The sequence below is a fragment of the Salvelinus fontinalis genome, chromosome 2, assembly GCF_029448725.1.
Source record: "Salvelinus fontinalis isolate EN_2023a chromosome 2, ASM2944872v1, whole genome shotgun sequence".
NCBI lineage: Eukaryota > Metazoa > Chordata > Actinopteri > Salmoniformes > Salmonidae > Salvelinus > Salvelinus fontinalis.
Genome location: NC_074666.1, coordinates 67,528,553 through 67,543,575, shown reverse-complemented (window position 1 = coordinate 67,543,575; position 15,023 = coordinate 67,528,553).

Below are 15,023 nucleotides of genomic sequence, written 5' to 3'. Positions count from 1 at the left end.
TTTCCATAAACAAGCTCTAAATCATGTTGAAATATAGAAATAAACACTTTTCCATAAACAAGCTCTAAATCATGTTTGATGCACTCTGAAAGGGATTTTTTTCCCAGTACTGTTAAAACTGGATGATAGGAACACTGTGGAAAGTTTTCATTAAGTTGCAACATTGAAATACAGAAATAAACACTTTTCCAAAAACAAGCTCCAAATCATGTTGAAATACAGAAATAACCACTTTTCCAAAAACATGCTCCAAATCATGTTGAAATACAGAAATAACACTTTTCCATAAACAAGCTCTAAATCATGTTTGATGCACTCTGAAAGTGATTTTTTTCACCAGTACTGTTAAAACTGGATAATAGGAACACTGTTGACAGTTTTCAGCAAGTTGCAACATTGAAATACAGAAAAAAACACTTTTCCAAAAACAAGCTCCAAATCATGTTGAAATACTGAAATAAACACTTTTCCAAAAACAAGCTCCAAATCATGTTGAAATACAGAAATAAACACTTTTCCATAAACAAGCTCTAAATCATGTTTGATGCACTCTGAAAGTGATTTTTTTTCACCAGTACTGTTAAAACTGGATGATAGGAACACTGTTGACAGTTTTCAGCAAGTTGCAACATTGAAATACAGAAATAAACACTTTTCCAAAAACAAGCTCGAAATCATGTTGAAATACTGAAAAAATCACTTTTCCAAAAACAAGCTCCAAATCATGTTGAAACACAGAAATAAACACTTTTCCATAAACAAGCTCTAAATCATGTTGAAATACAGAAATAAACACTTTTCCATAAACAAGCTCTAAATCATGTTTGATGCACTCTATAAGTGATTTTTTTTTCAGTACTCTTAAAACTGGATGATAGGAACACTGTGGACAGTTTTCAGCAAGTTGCAACATTGAAATACAGAAATAAACACTTTTCCAAAAACAAGCTCGAAATCATGTTGAAATACTGAAAAAATCACTTTTCCAAAAACAAGCTCCAAATCATGTTGAAACACAGAAATAAACACTTTTCCATAAACAAGCTCTAAATCATGTTGAAATACAGAAATAAACACTTTTCCATAAACAAGCTCTAAATCATGTTTGATGCACTCTGTAAGTGATTTTTTTTTCAGTACTCTTAAAACTGGATGATAGGAACACTGTGGACAGTTTTCAGCAAGTTGCAACATTGAAATACAGAAATAACCACTTTTCCAAAAACATGCTCCAAATCATGTTGAAATACAGAAATAACACTTTTCCATAAACAAGCTCTAAATCATGTTTGATGCACTCTGAAAGTGATTTTTTTCACCAGTACTGTTAAAACTGGATAATAGGAACACTGTTGACAGTTTTCAGCAAGTTGCAACATTGAAATACAGAAATAAACACTTTTCCAAAAACAAGCTATAAATCATGTTGAAATACTGAAAAAAATCACTTTTCCAAAAACAAGCTCCAAATCATGTTGAAACACAGAAATAAACACTTTTCCATAAACAAGCTCTAAATCATGTTGAAATACAGAAATAAACACTTTTCCATAAACAAGCTCTAAATCATGTTTGATGCACTCTGTAAGTGATTTTTTTTTCAGTACTCTTAAAACTGGATGATAGGAACACTGTGGGCAGTTTTCAGCAAGTTGCAACATTGAAATACAGAAATAAACACTTTTCCAAAAACAAGCTCTAAATCATGTTGAAATACAGAAATAAACACTTTACCAAAAACAAGCTCCCAATCATGTTGAAATATTGAAATCAACACTTTTCCAAAAACAAGCTCCAAATCATGTTGAAATACTGAAATAAACACTTCTCCAAAAACAAGCTCCAAATCATGTTGAAATACAGAAATAACCACTTTTCCAAAAACAAGCTCTAAATCATGTTGAAATACAGAAATAAACACTTTACCAAAAACAAGCTCCCAATCATGTTGAAATACTGAAATCAACACTTTTCCAAAAACAAGCTCCAAATCATGTTGAAATACTGAAATAAACACTTTTCCAAAAACAAGCTCCAAATCATGTTGAAATACAGAAATAAACACTTTTCCATAAACAAGCTCTAAATCATGTTTGATGAACTCTGAAAGTGAATTGTTTTCAGTACTGTTAAAAGTGGATGATAGGAACACTGTGGACAGTTTTCAGCAAGTTGCAACATTGAAATACAGAAATAAACACTTTTCCAAAAACAAGCTCTAAATCATGTTGAAATACAGAAATAAACACTTTTCCAAAAAAACAAGCTCCAAATCATGTTGAAATACAGAAATAAACACTTTTCCAAAACCATGCTCCAAATCATGTTGAAATACAGAAATAACACTTTTCCATAAACAAGCTCTAAATCATGTTTGATGCACTCTGAAAGTGATTTTTTTTCACCAGTACTGTTAAAACTGGATGATAGGAACACTGTTGACAGTTTTCAGCAAGTTGTAACATTGAAATACAGAAATAAACACTTTTCCAAAAACAAGCTCGAAATCATGTTGAAATACTGAAAAAAATCACTTTTCCAAAAACAAGCTCCAAATCATGTTGAAACACAGAAATAAACACTTTTCCATAAACAAGCTCTAAATCATGTTGAAATACAGAAATAAACACTTTTCCATAAACAAGCTCTAAATCATGTTTGATGCACTCTGTAAGTGATTTTTTTTTCAGTACTCTTAAAACTGGATGATAGGAACACTGTGGACAGTTTTCAGCAAGTTGCAACATTGAAATACAGAAATAAACACTTTTCCAAAAACAAGCTCTAAATCATGTTGAAATACAGAAATACACACTTTACCAAAAACAAGCTCCCAATCATGTTGAAATATTGAAATCAACACTTTTCCAAAAACAAGCTCCAAATCATGTTGAAATACTGAAATAAACACTTTTCCATAAACAAGCTCTTAATCATGTTTGATGAACTCTGAAAGTGAGTTGTTTTTCAGTACTGTTAAAAGTGGATGATAGGAACACTGTGGACAGTTTTCAGCAAGTTGCAACATTGAAATACAGAAATAAACACTTTTCCAAAAACAAGCTCGAAATCATGTTGAAATACTGAAATAAACACTTCTCCAAAAACAAGCTCCAAATCATGTTGAAATACAGAAATAACCACTTTTCCAAAAACAAGCTCTAAATCATGTTGAAATACAGAAATAAACACTTTACCAAAAACAAGCTCCCAATCATGTTGAAATACTGAAATCAACACTTTTCCAAAAACAAGCTCCAAATCATGTTGAAATACTGAAATAAACACTTTTCCAAAAACAAGCTCCAAATCATGTTGAAATACAGAAATAAACACTTTTCCATAAACAAGCTCTAAATCATGTTTGATGAACTCTGAAAGTGAATTGTTTTTCAGTACTGTTAAAAGTGGATGATAGGAACACTGTGGACAGTTTTCAGCAAGTTGCAACATTGAAATACAGAAATAAACACTTTTCCAAAAACAAGCTCTAAATCATGTTGAAATACAGAAATAAACACTTTTCCAAAAAAACAAGCTCCAAATCATGTTGAAATACAGAAATAAACACTTTTCCAAAAACAAGCTCCAAATCATGTTGAAATACAGAAATAAACACTTTTCCATAAACAAGCTCCAAATCATGTTGAAATACAGAAATAAACACTTTTCCATAAACAAGCTCTAAATCATGTTTGATGCACTCTGAAAGGGATTTTTTTCCCAGTACTGTTAAAACTGGATGATAGGAACACTGTGGAAAGTTTTCATTAAGTTGCAACATTGAAATACAGAAAAAAACACTTTTCCAAAAACAAGCTCCAAATCATGTTGAAATACTGAAATAACCACTTTTCCAAAACCATGCTCCAAATCATGTTGAAATACAGAAATAACACTTTTCCATAAACAAGCTCTAAATCATGTTTGATGCACTCTGAAAGTGATTTTTTTCACCAGTACTGTTAAAACTGGATAATAGGAACACTGTTGACAGTTTTCAGCAAGTTGCAACATTGAAATACAGAAATAAACACTTTTCCAAAAACAAGCTCGAAATCATGTTGAAATACTGAAAAAAATCACTTTTCCAAAAACAAGCTCCCAATCATGTTGAAATATTGAAATCAACACTTTTCCAAAAACAAGCTCCAAATCATGTTGAAATACTGAAATAAACACTTCTCCAAAAACAAGCTCCAAATCATGTTGAAATACAGAAATAAACACTTTTCCATAAACAAGCTCTTAATCATGTTTGATGAACTCTGAAAGTGAGTTGTTTTTCAGTACTGTTAAAAGTGGATGATAGGAACACTGTGGACAGTTTTCAGCAAGTTGCAACATTGAAATACAGAAATAAACACTTTTCCAAAAACAAGCTCGAAATCATGTTGAAATACTGAAATAATCACTTTTCCAAAAACAAGCTCCAAATCATGTTGAAATACTGTAATCAACACTTTTCCAAAAACAAGCTCCAAATCATGTTGAAATACAGAAATAAACACTTTTCCAAAAAAACAAGCTCGAAATCATGTTGAAATACAGAAATAAACACTTTTCCAAAAACAAGCTCCAAATCATGTTGAAATACAGAAATAAACACTTTTCCATAAACAAGCTCTAAATCATGTTGAAATATAGAAATAAACACTTTTCCATAAACAAGCTCTAAATCATGTTTGATGCACTCTGAAAGGGATTTTTTTCCCAGTACTGTTAAAACTGGATGATAGGAACACTGTGGAAAGTTTTCATTAAGTTGCAACATTGAAATACAGAAATAAACACTTTTCCAAAAACAAGCTCCAAATCATGTTGAAATACAGAAATAACCACTTTTCCAAAAACATGCTCCAAATCATGTTGAAATACAGAAATAACACTTTTCCATAAACAAGCTCTAAATCATGTTTGATGCACTCTGAAAGTGATTTTTTTCACCAGTACTGTTAAAACTGGATAATAGGAACACTGTTGACAGTTTTCAGCAAGTTGCAACATTGAAATACAGAAAAAAACACTTTTCCAAAAACAAGCTCCAAATCATGTTGAAATACAGAAATAAACACTTTTCCATAAACAAGCTCTAAATCATGTTTGATGCACTCTGAAAGTGATTTTTTTTCACCAGTACTGTTAAAACTGGATGATAGGAACACTGTTGACAGTTTTCAGCAAGTTGCAACATTGAAATACAGAAATAAACACTTTTCCAAAAACAAGCTCGAAATCATGTTGAAATACTGAAAAAATCACTTTTCCAAAAACAAGCTCCAAATCATGTTGAAACACAGAAATAAACACTTTTCCATAAACAAGCTCTAAATCATGTTGAAATACAGAAATAAACACTTTTCCATAAACAAGCTCTAAATCATGTTTGATGCACTCTGTAAGTGATTTTTTTTTCAGTACTGTTAAAAGTGGATGATAGGAACACTGTGGACAGTTTTCAGCAAGTTGCAACATTGAAATACAGAAATAAACACTTTTCCAAAAACAAGCTCGAAATCATGTTGAAATACTGAAATAATCACTTTTCCAAAAACAAGCTCCAAATCATGTTGAAATACTGTAATCAACACTTTTCCAAAAACAAGCTCCAAATCATGTTGAAATACAGAAATAAACACTTTTCCAAAAAAACAAGCTCGAAATCATGTTGAAATACAGAAATAAACACTTTTCCAAAAACAAGCTCCAAATCATGTTGAAATACAGAAATAAACACTTTTCCATAAACAAGCTCTAAATCATGTTGAAATATAGAAATAAACACTTTTCCATAAACAAGCTCTAAATCATGTTTGATGCACTCTGAAAGGGATTTTTTTCCCAGTACTGTTAAAACTGGATGATAGGAACACTGTGGAAAGTTTTCATTAAGTTGCAACATTGAAATACAGAAATAAACACTTTTCCAAAAACAAGCTCCAAATCATGTTGAAATACAGAAATAACCACTTTTCCAAAAACATGCTCCAAATCATGTTGAAATACAGAAATAACACTTTTCCATAAACAAGCTCTAAATCATGTTTGATGCACTCTGAAAGTGATTTTTTTCACCAGTACTGTTAAAACTGGATAATAGGAACACTGTTGACAGTTTTCAGCAAGTTGCAACATTGAAATACAGAAAAAAACACTTTTCCAAAAACAAGCTCCAAATCATGTTGAAATACTGAAATAAACACTTTTCCAAAAACAAGCTCCAAATCATGTTGAAATACAGAAATAAACACTTTTCCATAAACAAGCTCTAAATCATGTTTGATGCACTCTGAAAGTGATTTTTTTTCACCAGTACTGTTAAAACTGGATGATAGGAACACTGTTGACAGTTTTCAGCAAGTTGCAACATTGAAATACAGAAATAAACACTTTTCCAAAAACAAGCTCGAAATCATGTTGAAATACTGAAAAAATCACTTTTCCAAAAACAAGCTCCAAATCATGTTGAAACACAGAAATAAACACTTTTCCATAAACAAGCTCTAAATCATGTTGAAATACAGAAATAAACACTTTTCCATAAACAAGCTCTAAATCATGTTTGATGCACTCTGTAAGTGATTTTTTTTTCAGTACTCTTAAAACTGGATGATAGGAACACTGTGGACAGTTTTCAGCAAGTTGCAACATTGAAATACAGAAATAAACACTTTTCCAAAAACAAGCTCTAAATCATGTTGAAATACAGAAATAAACACTTTACCAAAAACAAGCTCCCAATCATGTTGAAATATTGAAATCAACACTTTTCCAAAAACAAGCTCCAAATCATGTTGAAATACAGAAATAACACTTTTCCATAAACAAGCTCTAAATCATGTTTGATGCACTCTGAAAGTGATTTTTTTCACCAGTACTGTTAAAACTGGATAATAGGAACACTGTTGACAGTTTTCAGCAAGTTGCAACATTGAAATACAGAAATAAACACTTTTCCAAAAACAAGCTCGAAATCATGTTGAAATACTGAAAAAAATCACTTTTCCAAAAACATGCTCCAAATCATGTTGAAACACAGAAATAAACACTTTTCCATAAACAAGCTCTAAATCATGTTGAAATACAGAAATAAACACTTTTCCATAAACAAGCTCTAAATCATGTTTGATGCACTCTGTAAGTGATTTTTTTTTCAGTACTCTTAAAACTGGATGATAGGAACACTGTGGACAGTTTTCAGCAAGTTGCAACATTGAAATACTGAAATAAACACTTTTCCAAAAACAAGCTCTAAATCATGTTGAAATACAGAAATAAACACTTTACCAAAAACAAGCTCCCAATCATGTTGAAATATTGAAATCAACACTTTTCCAAAAACAAGCTCCAAATCATGTTGAAATACTGAAATAAACACTTCTCCAAAAACAAGCTCCAAATCATGTTGAAATACAGAAATAAACACTTTTCCATAAACAAGCTCTTAATCATGTTTGATGAAATCTGAAAGTGAGTTGTTTTTCAGTACTGTTAAAAGTGGATGATAGGAACACTGTGGACAGTTTTCAGCAAGTTGCAACATTGAAATACAGAAATAAACACTTTTCCAAAAACATGCTCGAAATCATGTTGAAATACTGAAATAATCACTTTTCCAAAAACAAGCTCCAAATCATGTTGAAATACAGAAATAAACACTTTTCCATAAACAAGCTCTAAATCATGTTGAAATACAGAAATAAACACTTTTCCATAAACAAGCTCTAAATCATGTTTAATGCACTCTGAAAGTTAATTTTTTTCCAGTACTGTTAAAACTGGATGATAGGAATACTGTGGACAGTTGTCATTAAGTTGCTACATTGAAATACAGAAATAAACACTTTTCCAAAAACAAGCTCCAAATCATGTTGAAATACAGAAATAACCACTTTTCCAAAAACAAGCTCCAAATCATGTTGAGATACAGAAATAACACTTTTCCATAAACAAGCTCTAAATCATGTTTGATGCACTCTGAAAATGATTTTTTTTCAGTACTGTTAAACCTGGATGATAGGAACACTGGACAGTTTTCAGCAAGTTGCAACATTGAAATACAGAAATAAACACTTTTCCAAAAACAAGCTCTCAATCATGTTGAAATACAGAAATAAACACTTTTCCAAAAACAAGCTCCAAATCATGTTGAAATACAGAAATAAACACTTTTCCAAAAACAAGCTCTAAATCATGTTGAAATACAGAAATAAACACTTTTCCATAAACAAGCTCTAAATCATGTTTGATGCACTCTGAAATTATTATTTTTTTCAGGACTGTTAAAACTGGATGATAGGAACACTGTGGACAGTTTTCAGCAAGTTGCAACATTGAAATACAGAAATAAACACTTTTCCAAAAACAAGCTCCAAATCATGTTGAAACACAGAAATAAACACTTTTCCATAAACAAGCTCTAAATCATGTTGAAATACAGAAATAAACACTTTTCCATAAACAAGCTCTAAATCATGTTTGATGCACTCTGTAAGTGATTTTTTTTTCAGTACTCTTAAAACTGGATGATAGGAACACTGTGGGCAGTTTTCAGCAAGTTGCAACATTGAAATACAGAAATAAACACTTTTCCAAAAACAAGCTCTAAATCATGTTGAAATACAGAAATAAACACTTTACCAAAAACAAGCTCCCAATCATGTTGAAATATTGAAATCAACACTTTTCCAAAAACAAGCTCCAAATCATGTTGAAATACTGAAATAAACACTTCTCCAAAAACAAGCTCCAAATCATGTTGAAATACAGAAATAACCACTTTTCCAAAAACAAGCTCTAAATCATGTTGAAATACAGAAATAAACACTTTACCAAAAACAAGCTCCCAATCATGTTGAAATACTGAAATCAACACTTTTCCAAAAACAAGCTCCAAATCATGTTGAAATACTGAAATAAACACTTCTCCAAAAACAAGCTCCAAATCATGTTGAAATACAGAAATAAACACTTTTCCATAAACAAGCTCTAAATCATGTTTGATGCACTCTGTAAGTGATTTTTTTTCCAGTACTGTTAAAACTGGATGATAGGAACACTGTGGAAAGTTTTCATTAAGTTGCAACATTGAAATACAGAAAAAACACTTTTCCAAAAACAAGCTCCAAATCATGTTGAAATACTGAAATAACCACTTTTCCAAAACCATGCTCCAAATCATGTTGAAATACAGAAATAACACTTTTCCATAAACAAGCTCTAAATCATGTTTGATGCACTCTGAAAGTGATTTTTTTCACCAGTACTGTTAAAACTGGATAATAGGAACACTGTTGACAGTTTTCAGCAAGTTGCAACATTGAAATACAGAAATAAACACTTTTCCAAAAACAAGCTCGAAATCATGTTGAAATACTGAAAAAAATCACTTTTCCAAAAACAAGCTCCAAATCATGTTGAAACACAGAAATAAACACTTTTCCATAAACAAGCTCTAAATCATGTTGAAATACAGAAATAAACACTTTTCCATAAACAAGCTCTAAATCATGTTTGATGCACTCTGTAAGTGATTTTTTTTTCAGTACTCTTAAAACTGGATGACAGGAACACTGTGGACAGTTTTCAGCAAGTTGCAACATTGAAATACAGAAATAAAAACTTTTCCAAAAACAAGCTCTAAATCATGTTGAAATACAGAAATAAACACTTTACCAAAAACAAGCTCCCAATCATGTTGAAATATTGAAATCAACACTTTTCCAAAAACAAGCTCCAAATCATGTTGAAATACTGAAATAAACACTTCTCCAAAAACAAGCTCCAAATCATGTTGAAATACAGAAATAAACACTTTTCCATAAACAAGCTCTTAATCATGTTTGATGAACTCTGAAAGTGAGTTGTTTTTCAGTACTGTTAAAAGTGGATGATAGGAACACTGTGGACAGTTTTCAGCAAGTTGCAACATTGAAATACAGAAATAAACAATTTTCCAAAAACAAGCTCTAAATCATGTTGAAATACAGAAATAAACACTTTTCCAAAAAAACATGCTCCAAATCATGTTGAAATACAGAAATAAACACTTTTCCAAAAACAAGATCCAAATCATGTTGAAATACTGTAATCAACACTTTTCCAAAAACAAGCTCCAAATCATGTTGAAATACAGAAATAAACACTTTTCCAAAAAAACAAGCTCGAAATCATGTTGAAATACAGAAATAAACACTTTTCCAAAAACAAGCTCCAAATCATGTTGAAATACAGAAATAAACACTTTTCCATTAACAAGCTCTAAATCATGTTGAAATATAGAAATAAACACTTTTCCATAAACAAGCTCTAAATCATGTTTGATGCACTCTGAAAGGGATTTTTTCCCCAGTACTGTTAAAACTGGATGATAGGAACACTGTGGAAAGTTTTCATTAAGTTGCAACATTGAAATACAGAAATAAACACTTTTCCAAAAACAAGCTCCAAATCATGTTGAAATACAGAAATAACCACTTTTCCAAAAACATGCTCCAAATCATGTTGAAATACAGAAATAACACTTTTCCATAAACAAGCTCTAAATCATGTTTGATGCACTCTGAAAGTGATTTTTTTCACCAGTAGTGTTAAAACTGGATAATAGGAACACTGTTGACAGTTTTCAGCAAGTTGCAACATTGAAATACAGAAAAAAACACTTTTCCAAAAACAAGCTCCAAATCATGTTGAAATACTGAAATAAACACTTTTCCAAAAACAAGCTCCAAATCATGTTGAAATACAGAAATAAACACTTTTCCATAAACAAGCTCTAAATCATGTTTGATGCACTCTGAAAGTGATTTTTTTTCACCAGTACTGTTAAAACTGGATGATAGGAACACTGTTGACAGTTTTCAGCAAGTTGCAACATTGAAATACAGAAATAAACACTTTTCCAAAAACAAGCTCGAAATCATGTTGAAATACTGAAAAAATCACTTTTCCAAAAACAAGCTCCAAATCATGTTGAAACACAGAAATAAACACTTTTCCATAAACAAGCTCTAAATCATGTTGAAATACAGAAATAAACACTTTTCCATAAACAAGCTCTAAATCATGTTTGATGCACTCTGTAAGTGATTTTCTTTTCAGTACTCTTAAAACTGGATGATAGGAACACTGTGGACAGTTTTCAGCAAGTTGCAACATTGAAATACAGAAATAAACACTTTTCCAAAAACAAGCTCTAAATCATGTTGAAATACAGAAATAAACACTTTACCAAAAACAAGCTCCCAATCATGTTAAAATATTGAAATCAACACTTTTCCAAAAACAAGCTCCAAATCATGTTGAAATACAGAAATAACACTTTTCCATAAACAAGCTCTAAATCATGTTTGATGCACTCTGAAAGTGATTTTTTTCACCAGTACTGTTAAAACTGGATAATAGGAACACTGTTGACAGTTTTCAGCAAGTTGCAACATTGAAATACAGAAATAAACACTTTTCCAAAAACAAGCTTGAAATCATGTTGAAATACTGAAAAAAATCACTTTTCCAAAAACAAGCTCCAAATCATGTTGAAACACAGAAATAAACACTTTTCCATAAACAAGCTCTAAATCATGTTGAATTACAGAAATAAACACTTTTCCATAAACAAGCTCTAAATCATGTTTGATGCACTCTGTAAGTGATTTTTTTTCCAGTACTCTTAAAACTGGATGATAGGAACACTGTGGACAGTTTTCAGCAAGTTGCAACATTGAAATACAGAAATAAACACTTTTCCAAAAACAAGCTCTAAATCATGTTGAAATACTGAAATAAACACTTTACCAAAAACAAGCTCCCAATCATGTTGAAATATTGAAATCAACACTTTTCAAAAAACAAGCTCCAAATCATGTTGAAATACTGAAATAAACACTTCTCCAACAACAAGCTCCAAATCATGTTGAAATACAGAAATAAACACTTTTCCATAAACAAGCTCTTAATCATGTTTGATGAACTCTGAAAGTGAGTTGTTTTTCAGTACTGTTAAAAGTGGATGATAGGAACACTGTGGACAGTTTTCAGCAAGTTGCAACATTGAAATACAGAAATAAACAATTTTCCAAAAACAAGCTCTAAATCATGTTGAAATACAGAAATAAACACTTTTCCAAATAAACATGCTCCAAATCATGTTGAAATACAGAAATAAACACTTTTCCAAAAACAAGATCCAAATCATGTTGAAATACTGTAATCAACACTTTTCCAAAAACAAGCTCTAAATCATGTTGAAATACAGAAATAAACACTTTTCCAAAAAAACAAGCTCCAAATCATGTTGAAATACAGAAATAAACACTTTTCCAAAAACAAGCTCCAAATCATGTTGAAATACAAGAAATAAACACTTTTCCATAAACAAGCTCTAAATCATGTTGAAATATAGAAATAAACACTTTTCCATAAACAAGCTCTAAATCATGTTTGATGCACTCTGAAAGGGATTTTTTTCCCAGTACTGTTAAAACTGGATGATAGGAACACTGTGGAAAGTTTTCATTAAGTTGCAACATTGAAATACAGAAAAAAACACTTTTCCAAAAACAAGCTCCAAATCATGTTGAAATACTGAAATAAACACTTTTCCAAAAACAAGCTCCAAATCATGTTGAAATACAGAAATAAACACTTTTCCATAAACAAGCTCTAAATCATGTTTGATGCACTCTGAAAGTGATTTTTTTTCACCAGTACTGTTAAAACTGGATGATAGGAACACTGTTGACAGTTTTCAGCAAGTTGCAAAATTGAAATACAGAAATAAACACTTTTCCAAAAACAAGCTCGAAATCATGTTGAAATACTGAAAAAAATCACTTTTCCAAAAACAAGCTCCAAATCATGTTGAAACACAGAAATAAACACTTTTCCATAAACAAGCTCTAAATCATGTTGAAATACAGAAATAAACACTTTTCCATAAACAAGCTCTAAATCATGTTTGATGCACTCTGCAAGTGATTTTTTTTTCAGTACTCTTAAAACTGGATGATAGGAACACTGTGGACAGTTTTCAGCAAGTTGCAACATTGAAATACAGAAATAAACACTTTTCCATAAACAAGCTCTAAATCATGTTGAAATACAGAAATAAACACTTTTCCATAAACAAGCTCTAAATCATGTTTGATGCACTCTGTAAGTGATTTTTTTTTCAGTACTCTTAAAACTGGATGATAGGAACACTGTGGACAGTTTTCAGCAAGTTGCAACATTGAAATACAGAAATAAACACTTTTCCAAAAACAAGCTCTAAATCATGTTGAAATACAGAAATAAACACTTTACCAAAAACAAGCTCCCAATCATGTTGAAATATTGAAATCAACACTTTTCCAAAAACAAGCTCCAAATCATGTTGAAATACAGAAATAACACTTTCCATAAACAAGCTCTAAATCATGTTTGATGCACTCTGAAAGTGATTTTTTTCACCAGTACTGTTAAAACTGGATAATAGGAACACTGTTGACAGTTTTCAGCAAGTTGCAACATTGAAATACAGAAATAAACACTTTTCCATAAACAAGCTCTAAATCATGTTGAAATACAGAAATAAACACTTTTCCATAAACAAGCTCTAAATCATGTTTGATGCACTCTGTAAGTGATTTTTTTTTCAGTACTCTTAAAACTGGATGATAGGAACACTGTGGACAGTTTTCAGCAAGTTGCAACATTGAAATACAGAAATAAACACTTTTCCAAAAACAAGCTCTAAATCATGTTGAAATACAGAAATAAACACTTTACCAAAAACAAGCTCCCAATCATGTTGAAATATTGAAATCAACACTTTTCCAAAAACAAGCTCCAAATCATGTTGAAATACTGAAATAAACACTTCTCCAAAAACAAGCTCCAAATCATGTTGAAATACAGAAATAAACACTTTTCCATAAACAAGCTCTTAATCATGTTGAAATACAGAAATAAACACTTTTCCAAAAACAAGATCCAAATCATGTTGAAATACTGTAATCAACACTTTTCCAAAAACAAGCTCCAAATCATGTTGAAATACAGAAATAAACACTTTTCCAAAAAAACATGCTCCAAATCATGTTGAAATACAGAAATAAACACTTTTCCAAAAACAAGATCCAAATCATGTTGAAATACTGTAATCAACACTTTTCCAAAAACAAGCTCCAAATCATGTTGAAATACAGAAATAAACACTTTTCCAAAAAAACAAGCTCCAAATCATGTTGAAATACAGAAATAAACACTTTTCCAAAAACAAGCTCCAAATCATGTTGAAATACAGAAATAAACACTTTTCCATAAACAAGCTCTAAATCATGTTGAAATATAGAAATAAACACTTTTCCATAAACAAGCTCTAAATCATGTTTGATGCACTCTGAAAGGGATTTTTTTCCCAGTACTGTTAAAACTGGATGATAGGAACACTGTGGAAAGTTTTCATTAAGTTGCAACATTGAAATACAGAAATAAACACTTTTCCAAAAACAAGCTCCAAATCATGTTGAAATACAGAAATAACCACTTTTCCAAAAACATGCTCCAAATCATGTTGAAATACAGAAATAACACTTTTCCATAAACAAGCTCTAAATCATGTTTGATGCACTCTGAAAGTGATTTTTTTCACCAGTACTGTTAAAACTGGATAATAGGAACACTGTTGACAGTTTTCAGCAAGTTGCAACATTGAAATACAGAAAAAAACACTTTTCCAAAAACAAGCTCCAAATGATGTTGAAATACTGAAATAAACACTTTTCCAAAAACAAGCTCCAAATCATGTTGAAATACAGAAATAAACACTTTTCCATAAACAAGCTCTAAATCATGTTGAAATACAGAAATAAACACTTTTCCATAAACAAGCTCTAAATCATGTTTGATGCACTCTGTAAGTGATTTTTTTCCCCAGTACTCTTAAAACTGGATGATAGGAACACTGTGGACAGTTTTCAGCAAGTTGCAACATTGAAATACAGAAATAAACACTTTTCCAAAAACAAGCTCGAAATCATGTT